We start from the raw sequence: 10,551 nt of genomic DNA, 5'->3' as shown, positions 1-10,551 counted from the left end.
AGCTAGTAGAGGCCCAGAACCACGGTACCTACACCACCAGACCCGGATCCCGACCAGACCCGCGTTTCACCCAACCAGGGCTTTGTCAAAGCATTACTGACCCTATTAACATGTAATATGCACTGAAACGCCCCTTCATCTCTGTATCTTTTTGGGTTGATCTGTTCCCCTAGATGTATTTTGTTGGCTCATATGTAATTTTATAGTAATAGAGTTTATATTTTGTGATATATATATTTGTTCTGGTGTTTTTCCTCTGTATTAGTATTCACCTATAGAGCACGGCACATACATGACTGCAATCCATCAGCCAGGGGACAGTAACACAGGTGAGCTGCCTGGCCCAGCCCTACAAGTCGTGTATCCTGCGTCACATGCTCCACACAGGGTTAATAATCGGAAGACGCTGGACTGAACCACCAGGGGCTGAAGACGCTGGACTGAACCACTCACAGGCTGAGAGGACGCTGGACAAAGGAAAAAAAAAAAAAAAAAAATCTATCCCTGGTAATGAGGTATCTGAGGACAGTGTAGCCCCCCGGCAGCTTTATCCCCAGCCCCCTCCCAGCACTGCCCCCCCCCCCCCCCCCCCATATATCACACAATCTAGTCACTGTATTTTATACTTTATTAAACATCCAGGAATATACAACTTGAAGATTTCAAGTGGGGTCAGATCTGAGGTGTCCACCCATGTGGATTTCATGTAACACTCCTATGGTACCAGCAGAGGTGCGGAGTCTCCAGTAGTGCAGCGGAGCCTCCAGTAGTGCAGCTCAGGTCAAAATATCACTGACAGACCGACGACAAAGGGCTGAAAGGGGAACAGACACAGCGTTACACACAGAAGATACAAGAAACCTGACGGCATCTTACAAACCTTTCATCTGAATGGGTTTGAAAAGTCTCCGGGCCGTTTGCGCTGGTGAGCGTTTTATGCGCTCCGCGGCGAGACAGTTTTTTTTACCAGACATGCAGTACTTTGTGTCCGGTAAAAAAAAAAAAGTTTCGCCAAACAGCGCATCACCGGCGCACACGGCCGGACTTGGCATGACAGGTTTCCGTCTTCTGCATGCAGAAGACAGAAACCTGATAATGGAGCTCAGGCGCTGGTGTGAACCCAACGTTAGACACACAGTGATCTCAAGTCAGATTTATAATGAGAGGGTTCACACGGTGTAACGTGCCACATGATGTGGCACGTAGACGCCGCGGGCCGTACATGCTCCCATTGATTTCAATAGGAGCGGGGATCGTATGCGCCGTGCTAGTTTGCGGCCGCAAAATCACGGCCGCAAACTAGCGCGGCACATACGATCCCCACTCCCATTGAAATCAATGGGAGCATGTACGGCCCGCAAAAGGTCATGCGGTCTCTACGTGCCACATCACACGGCACGTTACACCGTGTGAACCCTCTCTAACGGTGTTAATGTCAGTTGCCGTCATTCGTCATAAGATGCCAGTACCGGACACTGAGTCACTGCAGTACACGCAACACTTTACAGGGACAAGGGCTGTCTTGCTCAGTAACAGCCTCTGAGATTCAGCAAGGAGCTTCAGATGGCATTCAGAAGTCACATCACTGCAAGCCTGAGCCGGTTACATTACTACAGGCCGCTGATCACTGAGGTCCTGAGCCGGTTACATTACTACAGGCCGCTGATCACTGAGGTCCTGAGCCGGTTACATTACTACAGGCCGCTGATCACTGAGGTCCTGAGCCGGTTACATTACTACAGGCCGCTGATCACTGAGGTCCTGAGCCGGTTACATTACTACAGGCCGCTGATCACTGAGGTCCTGAGCCGGTTACATTACTACAGGCCGCTGATCACTGAGGTCCTGAGCCGGTTACATTACTACAGGCCGCTGATCACTGAGGTTCAGAGCCCGGCAGACTGCTGATCACTGAGGTTCAGAGCCCGGCAGACTGCTGATGGTAACCAGAGGAAGCCAGATGTATCTAAAGATCTGAGATAGTCCCTTGGGGCTGGTGCACACTCAGTCAGGAATTAATGGTGGAGTAAACGTCAGGCTCACCTGCGATTGTAAGAGCCAAAAACCCTTGAAGGACTCGTCAGACATCTGCGGACAGCTCTTCTCGACTTCTCTAATAATTGCCTGAAATATATAAAAAATAAACCCCCATCAGAATTCATGACTTACTGTAATTGAGTTGTCTATCAGGGTGGGGGATGTCACTACAGTATGACATTCTTGGGGTCTTTGGTCCCATCATAATTGAAGGATTGTCATCTAATGTAGACCATTCCATTGTGAAACACTCAGAAAGTGACATCTAATCATTAGGATCAAAGGTGACCTGTATGGCGGCGCGCCCACTGCCGGCTTCTAGGACAAATCGAGTGGGTTAAAGTTTTGGGGTGCACAGGTCTTGGCCCATCTTGATTTTATATGGGAAACCTGATCCAAATAAGTAAAGAATTTGGTTGCCAAGTTCTTCAAAAGAATAAATTTGTGGGTCGGTGGACCCAATAAGTGACCACAGTTTTGGATCCTGGTTCCGTGGCTTCTGATCCAGGGCACATTGACCACCACTCACCTCAGTTAGACGAGGACTAGAGACTATGAAGGACATAAGACACCATCATGGATCAGCTTCCAGTTGAAGGTCGTTTTACCTACAAGACAACAAAATGTATTATATGAGGATTTCCACTGACCAGTACATTGGTTAAAGGGGCGGCCTACAAGCATATCCCCAACGCTGCCTCATTCAACGGGTGTTTGGTGGGGTACACAATAACCTCCACCAGGCAGGACAACCCTCACTGTGTGCACCAGATTACGGATAGGATATACATGAAGATGTCGTTTCAGAGTAGCCGACACCCCCAGAGAAACATCTTATATACTCTGTGGGGGACCAAAGATAGATCACCAAACCTTCGCAGATAACCTGTTGAAGTACAACAAGCTTGGCTGCTATCCCTTTAAGAAACAAATGCATGGCTGGGTTCTTAAAGGGAGTGTCAGTTGAGACCAGGTCACCCCATGTAAATATCTGGCTTTACATGGGGAAGCCTCCTTTGATCCCCTTTAGCAGCCATTCAGATGTTGGGACAAGTCAGATTGGAGCGGCTCTGTTTGGCCATATAGAAGTTGGCACAAGCAGACCCAACATCTCCCCATATCTAAGTCATCCCACCTGTAGGGGGCAGTGCTGCTGCTTCTCCATATAGGTGCAGCACTGAAAGGACTAAGGTTAGGGTCTCGCTCAGTAACAGCCTCTGAGATTCAGCATGGAGCATCAGATGGCATACAGAAGTCACATCATTGCAAGAGCGAGATGGTTCCCAGGTCCAGCAAAGCCAAGAAAGTCCCAAAAAATATATGAAGACTAAGACTTGTCCCATAGGGGTGCAGCACACACTGCGGTATGGAGGGGAGATGGAGGAGGGTCCCAACAACTACTACTTCAGCCAGGTGTCTAGGACTAGAGATCTTCCAGGACGGGCAACAAGAACAAGATATTGTCCACTCCGAGAATCTTTCCTAGACTGATATTTCCTTTTACCGTGTCCTGCCCCAAAGTCAAGCTCACCTGTAAGTGTAAGACGTGAACCCGGAAGGGTGAAGGACTCGACAGACATCTGCGGGACGTTCTCCTGAGAGTCTCCTAATCTTGCCTGAAAGTGAAAGGGGATAAATAAGTGAAATCCAACAAGTGGAACATCTAATACACCTCTAATCTGAAGGTTTTGGGGTCTTTGGTCCCATCATAATTGCAGGATTGTCAGCTTATGGAACTGTCTCAACGAGACGCTCAGAAAGTGACATCTAATCACCGGGACAAAGACTGAACGAGGGGAAATCTAACCAAAATAATCTGCACTAGGGGTCAAGTACAAGTCAGAAGATCCTGATGGTAAGAGGACAAACACGGGGTCTGCAGATGCCACCATGTCTGGAGGTCTGGTCCAATAGCACCAGCTCTGCACGGCTTTGGGATTTGTAGATAAGGAAAATGTGGGTCAGTCAAGACAATACGAGACCATTGTTTGGGTCCTCGTTCCGGGGCAATGGTCTCCTACCCCAGGGTGTGCGGACCACCACTCACCTTACTTTGCTCCAGTGCTGGTCAGCCGAGACAACTCCTTGGAGAAGATGGAAGGACCTCAGACTCCATTATAGATCAGGGTCCAGTTGAGGTGGTCGTTACCTACAAGACAGCAGAGTTATTAGAGGAGGCCCCAGCTATGGCTCCTCCCACCCGGACCCCTGAACGTGGCATCTCAGGGGCTTAATGTGCTAGCAACTTATAATGTTACCCCCTGCCCTATTAATAGAGGAAACCTCCATGATCAGAGGGGTCTGACAACTGGGACCCCTAACCAGTCTAATAACAGGGGTCTAGCCCCCCCCCCCCCCTCTAATAACAGGGGTCTCTAGCCCCCCCCCCCCCCCCCCCCCCCCCAAGTGCTGGAGATAGAGCACAGTGCCCAGTAACCCCAAAGAGCCTGACATAGGCTGGATAGGGGGAAGCAGACCCCGGATTACAGGATTGGTGCCGGCCCCAGAAGTCAGACCCCCACCAATGATCACGTCATCCCAATAGCAAATAACACCAGAACATAACACAACCCCTATAATATGGACACGGCATAACACGAGGCTCATCGAGCCCTCCATAGAGGGGCAAACAGAAGTAAAAGGACTTTGCCCCTCCATGGTAATTGCCCCAGGACACAGGCACCAATCTTGTAATCAGTGGCACCCCCACCGATCAGATGGTCACACATTGTCAGCCTGGTAAGGAGAACAGTAATAAAGCAGGAGGACAGTACAGACCCCACCAGGGGGCGCTCTATCTAACCCTTATATACACGTATATTACCCATGTGACGGCATCCTCAGCTCCACGTCCTGCTGCACACGTCCATCTAGGACCACCTTAGCCCCGTGATGGACCCTGAGCTCGGCCATGCTCAGATCTTCCCGCTGCCCGTACGCCCGGAGGAGGATGACACCGGATTGTGTGACCGGGCGGAGAGACCTTCTGCGCCTGACGAAGTCTCATTTATAGTACGCGCGGCAGGGGATGACGTCATCACGTTGGAGGAAGGAATTCTGCCAATCATAACATGGCGGCGAGACGCTGCGGAATCCACCGCTGGGCACTGAGATACACACGGCCTCTAGTGGCGGAGTCAGGGAAGTGCTCGGAATCACTCAGCTGCGGAGATTCTGCTTCAGGGCATGATGGGAGTTGTAGTGGCGGAAATAATAGGGGAATTAACACTGAAGTGTCCGGACTTATAGAAACTGCAGCTCAATGATATCATGGAGGCAGTGACAGCACAGTGGGGGGCACCCATATAGATCAGAGACCAAGAGCAACAGGGCAGGGAACAAAGCAGGGGCGGGGAGCAAGAGAGGCAGGGGAGGGAACAAGAGAGGCAGGGGCGGGGAACAAGAGAGGCAGGGGCGGGGAACAAGCGAGGTAGGGGCGGGAACAAGAGAGGCAGGGGAGGGAACAAGAGAGGTAGGGGTGGGGAACATGAGAGGCAGGGGAGGGAACAAGAGAGGCAGGGGCGGGGAACAAGACCGGGGCGGAGAGGGAGCAAGAGCGGCAGGGGGGCGGGGAGCAAGACCAGGGCAGGGGTGGGGAGCAAGAGAGGCAGGGGAGGGAACAAGAGAGGTAGGGGTGGGGAACAAGAGTGGCAGGGGAGGGAACAAGAGAGGCAGGGGCGGGGAACAAGACAGGCGGGGAGCAAGAGCAGAAGGGGAGGGAGCAAGACAGTGGAGGGGAGGGAGCAAGAGAGGCAGGGGAGGGAACAAGAGAGGCAGGGGTGGGGAACAAAAGAGGCAGGGGAGGGAGCAAGAGAGGCAGGGACGGGGAAAAAGAGAGGCAGGGGCGGGGAACAAGACCGGGGCGGAGAGGGAGCAAGAGCGGCAGGGGAGGGAACAAGAGAGGCAGGGGAGGGAATAAGAGAGCTAGGGGTGGGGAACAAGAGCAGCAGGGGAGGGAACAAGAGAGGTAGGGGTGGGGAACAAGAGCGGTAGGGGAGGGAACAAGAGCGGCAGGGGAGGGAACAAGAGCGGCAGGGGAGGGAACAAGACAGCGGAGGGGAGCAAGAGTGGCGGGGAGGGAACAAGACAGCGGAGGGGAGGGAGAAAGAGCGGCAGGGGAGGGAACAAAACGGGCGGGGAGCAAGAGCGACAGGGGCGGGGTTCAAGGTAGGTAGGCATGGGGAATAGGGCAGGGAGGGGCGGGATCACTTTGGCCTGATACAGATAGAAGATCTGCACACGCTCCTGACCACATTAGATTATCTGGAGCCTGAATCATGTCTGATCACTAATATTATATCATCTCATGGAACCGTAAAGATATCAGAGAAATACAATGTAATATTATATCTGTCTGTCTTATGGGAGCACTCTGACTGACTCTATATTGGGAGCACTCTGACTGTCTCTGTTATGGCGCTCTCTTACTGTCTCACTTATGGGAGCACTCTGTCTGTCTCTCTTATGGGAGCACTCTGTCTCTCTTATGGGAGCACTCTATCTGTCTCTCTATTGGGAGCACTCTGTCTCTATATTGGGAGCACTCTGTCTCTCTTATGGGAGCACTTTGACTGTCTCTCTTATGGGAGCACTCTGTCTGTCTCTCTTATGGGAGCACTCTGTCTGTCTCTCTTATGGGAGCACTCTGTCTGTCTGTCTCTATATTGGGAGCACTCTGTCTCTCTTATGGGAGCACTCTATCTGTCTCTCTATTGGGAGCACTCTGTCTCTATATTGGGTGCACTCTGTCTCTCTTATGGGAGCACTCTGTCTGTCTCTCTTATGGGAGCACTCTGTCTCTCTTATGGGAGCACTCTGTCTGTCTCTATATTGGGAGCACTCTGACTGTCTCTATATTGGGAGCACTGTCTCTCTATTGGCGCACTCTGTCTGTTTCTATATTGGGAGCACTCTGTCTGTCTCTATATTTTAGGGTCATGGAGTAGTGACAGCTGTCCTCACCTCATGCAGAGCCTTCCAGTACCTCCACATGGTGTACAAGTAATGTAATGTATGTACACAGTGATTGTACCAGCAGAATAGTGAGCGCAGCTCTGGAGTATAATACAGGATAAGTAATGTAATGTATGTACACAGTGACTGTACCAGCAGAATAGTGAGCGCAGCTCTAGAGTATAATACAGGATAAGTAATGTAATGTATGTACACAGTGACTGCACCAGCAGAATAGTGAGCGCAGCTCTAGAGTATAATACAGGATAAGTAATGTAATGTATGTACACAGTGACTGCACCAGCAGAATAGTGAGTGCAGCTCTGGAGTATAATACAGGATAAGTAATGTAATGTATGTACACAGTGACTGTACCAGCAGAATAGTGAGCGCAGCTCTGGAGTAAAATACAGGATAAGTAATGTAATGTATGTACACAGTGACTGCACCAGCAGAATAGTGAGCGCAGCTCTGGAGTATAATACAGGATAAGTAATGTAATGTATGTACACAGTGACTGCACCAGCAGAATAGTGAGCGCAGCTCTGGAGTATAACAAATGATGGATCTCAGGATCAGCACAGGATAAGTAATGTAATGTCTTGAGAATAGGATTATCTCTATTATCTTCAATGAGTGAAAGTATGACGTACATGTAAGGCTCTCACTTCTATGAAACGTCTGAGAATCGGTTGTGGGGCATTGCTCAGGTAGATGCTCGGTAGCAGTGCAGGAAACAGGGACACAGACACTGGGTTGCGCACAAGTTCAGGCTATATTCACTTGCAGTGCATTAGTTGCCGTTTCAAAAGCTGAAATAAACAAAACCAAAGCCTTCTCGCTGAGAACTAAACTAAACACAAACAAACTTTCCCCTGACTATACAGGAGACTGGCTACCAGACTCCCACCTTGGCAACAACAAGGGGTGGCACAGTACCTGCTCTGTACAGGTCAGCTCTGTCAGTGTGGTGCCCCCCTCCTAGTCCTCACACACAGACTATTATCAGTCCTTGATTACCCATCTGACCTCCCTGGTGTGGGTCTTTACCAAACACCCTTTAGCTGCCTGGCTGGGACATACCCGTCTTCCCAGACCACACCCTTCACTCTCTCACAAGGTAAACTCTAATGGTGTAATCTCCATTTTCTGCAGCCATAAGACGGGGCTGTTGTCGGTTCGGTGGTGGTTAGAATTGTACATACAGCATTTCATTCTGTATTATCAGCTGTTGGTATTGCAGATAGAGACGTCACTGATGCTGAGAATTAAACGTGGAATAAAATCAGCTAAAATATGGAATGAGGGGCGGGTAGCAAGGAAAGCAAATCCTGAAAAACACAAACCAAAAGAAGCAAGGAGGGCGCGCTATCAGCAGGAGGGTGCATACTAGAGGCTGGGAGTAACCTGGTGGCCATTACTGCTTGGAGACCATCAGAATACCTGAGGATCCTCCGGTGGTCTTGGACTCTGTCACAATTGTGGTCCAGCAGAAGACAAAAAAGTTTGATGGGTGCTATAAACTATATTTTATGAGTAGTTGAAGGTTAGGATCCCAGTATGTCTGTCAGGCCCAAGGAACCACAGCCCAACACTATCAAGAGCTGCTACGCAACTTCATTTAGACAGTATTAGGGGGATATCGTCACTCCTTGGGGGCAGACCACCATTTAGGTGTGTGGAGACTTATTAAGCCTTTAGCACCCCACTGTGCAAGGGACCAATTGCAAATCTGTCTTCCATCTAGACAGTATTTAGTGTTATGCTACCCATAGAGGGCGGCATCACAGAGGCACCGTCTCCCTCTTTACATCTTGGGAGACAGATTTGCATATTCTTCCCATTTAGACAGTGTCTTGGGATTAAGGTCTTTTTAGTTATGGCAGGCTTGTGAATCTACTTGCAGACTTGATCCATACGTCCTCCGTAGATTTCTCCCTGGCATTGTGACGCAGAGGTGTTCAAGGCCTCAGTCTCTACTACTGTTCTCTGGTGTCCGCCATTATCAGAGGATGGTGTATATATACAGATATACAACACTCCCTCACTGCTGTTCTCTGCTATCATATATGTTATAGATATATACAGTATATCTATATGGATATATACATGTATCGTACTTCAGTTCATGAGATGGGTCAAGCACATGAGATTCTTATACTTTGGGATCTTCTCCGTATACCAGCGTATAATAAGTGGAGGCCCGGGAGAAGATAAATAACAACCACTTATACTCACCTTACTTCACATCTCCTGAGGATCCTCGCAGGTCAGCGACACGGCTGAAGAGACCCAAGATTATAATAGTGTTTCGTGGGTGATGAACCCCAAAAGTTCCAGGTTTAGGTTGAGTCCTAAACTTTTAGAAAATTCAGGTCAAATTTGGTTCAATCACCCCTTTCTATGGTGCCGTCTCCAAGTTCTGCTGATTTTTATTAGTGACTTTTTCCCCTGCCGGCCGGAGCTCGTGCACTTTACTACATAACCCGATATGGGAAGATCCAGAGGAGCGGTCGTCTGTACCAACCAATCAGATTACTGCTTTCATTTTCAAAGAATCCTTGGACAGATGACATCAGCTTCATCATCACTTTAGAGACATTTTCATTGCATTCTATGCTTTTTGGGCACATATTAAAGTTGTCATTTGTAAATCCTGAAGAGGCGCTGCAGCTGCCAGTTGATCTTCCTGACTTCAGTTGATCCTTTGGAGACATGCTGTATATCTAGGCAGCAGCAGATATTTTGTCTACTATGGCATATCACACCCTAGATGTATCTCGCAACCTCCGCACTGGGCTCGCCATAAGGTAAGGGCACTGAAATTTTATGACTTAGTGAAGGCCTTTATGACTCTCCATCCAGGAAATCAATACCAAACATGAGCAGAATGGGAAAAAGAAGAAAGACGGTGTAAACTAGGAGAAGACGGGTGAGACGGGCAGCAGACTATAAACAGAAAACTGGTGTCCTCTCACCTGCCCTGGTTGTGCTGAAGGTGAGCAAACTCCAGCTAGTGCAACTTGGTCTAATGGACCTAGAACAAGGGAACATGAAACCTCCAGCCACTTGGCTGACCAGGAAAATCACCAACTTGTTCCTAATTTGTTTGCTAGATTTCCGGGGTGAGACGATGAGAATAATAACACTGCTCTCGTCCTCCTGGTAAAAGAGATATCTATAGAATGGATGCAATAATGATGGAACTCAGGAGGTGCGGACCCACTGCGGCATTGGCCAGAGTCTTGCTTTGGGCTACTCCTGAGGGCCGGGTTTCCATCTTTTAACCCTGTGCAGAGATCTGGACTGGTGCCGGGTTGAAATATACCTGGTTTGTGGCACTGAAGGAAACAGTCAGACATATAGTCAGGGGACAAGAAAAGGTCAGGGCAGGCAGAGTTTGTTCTTCATGGTTAAGGCAGTGCTGAGTCAATATGGTAAAGAGGCTGAAGTCAGGGCAGGTGACACAGGTACAAAGTCAAAACATGGATTTCAGAGTAATGTAGAAAAATTCAATAGGACTAGACAGCTAGGAACTTTATTGCTCAGGCACCTTCCAGT

The 10,551-nt window shown here is 49.2% G+C and overlaps 1 long non-coding RNA gene across 1 annotated transcript; it reads right to left on the bottom strand.

The window, feature by feature from the left end:
* Positions 1 to 620: 620 nt before the first annotated feature.
* Positions 621 to 5,012, bottom strand: LOC142184304 (uncharacterized). The gene is made up of 6 exons (XR_012711814.1): positions 4,862 to 5,012; positions 4,085 to 4,186; positions 3,569 to 3,653; positions 2,567 to 2,645; positions 2,044 to 2,124; positions 621 to 814 (listed from the first exon to the last, which is right to left on the bottom strand). It is a non-coding gene; the product is annotated as an uncharacterized LOC142184304 (long non-coding RNA).
* Between the last annotated feature and the right edge of the window lie 5,539 nt (positions 5,013 to 10,551).

Source organism: Leptodactylus fuscus, chromosome 11 (genome assembly GCF_031893055.1).
Source record: "Leptodactylus fuscus isolate aLepFus1 chromosome 11, aLepFus1.hap2, whole genome shotgun sequence".
Taxonomy (NCBI): domain Eukaryota; kingdom Metazoa; phylum Chordata; class Amphibia; order Anura; family Leptodactylidae; genus Leptodactylus; species Leptodactylus fuscus.
Note: the sequence above shows the minus strand (reverse complement) of the source record. Positions and strands in the feature narration are given on the sequence as shown.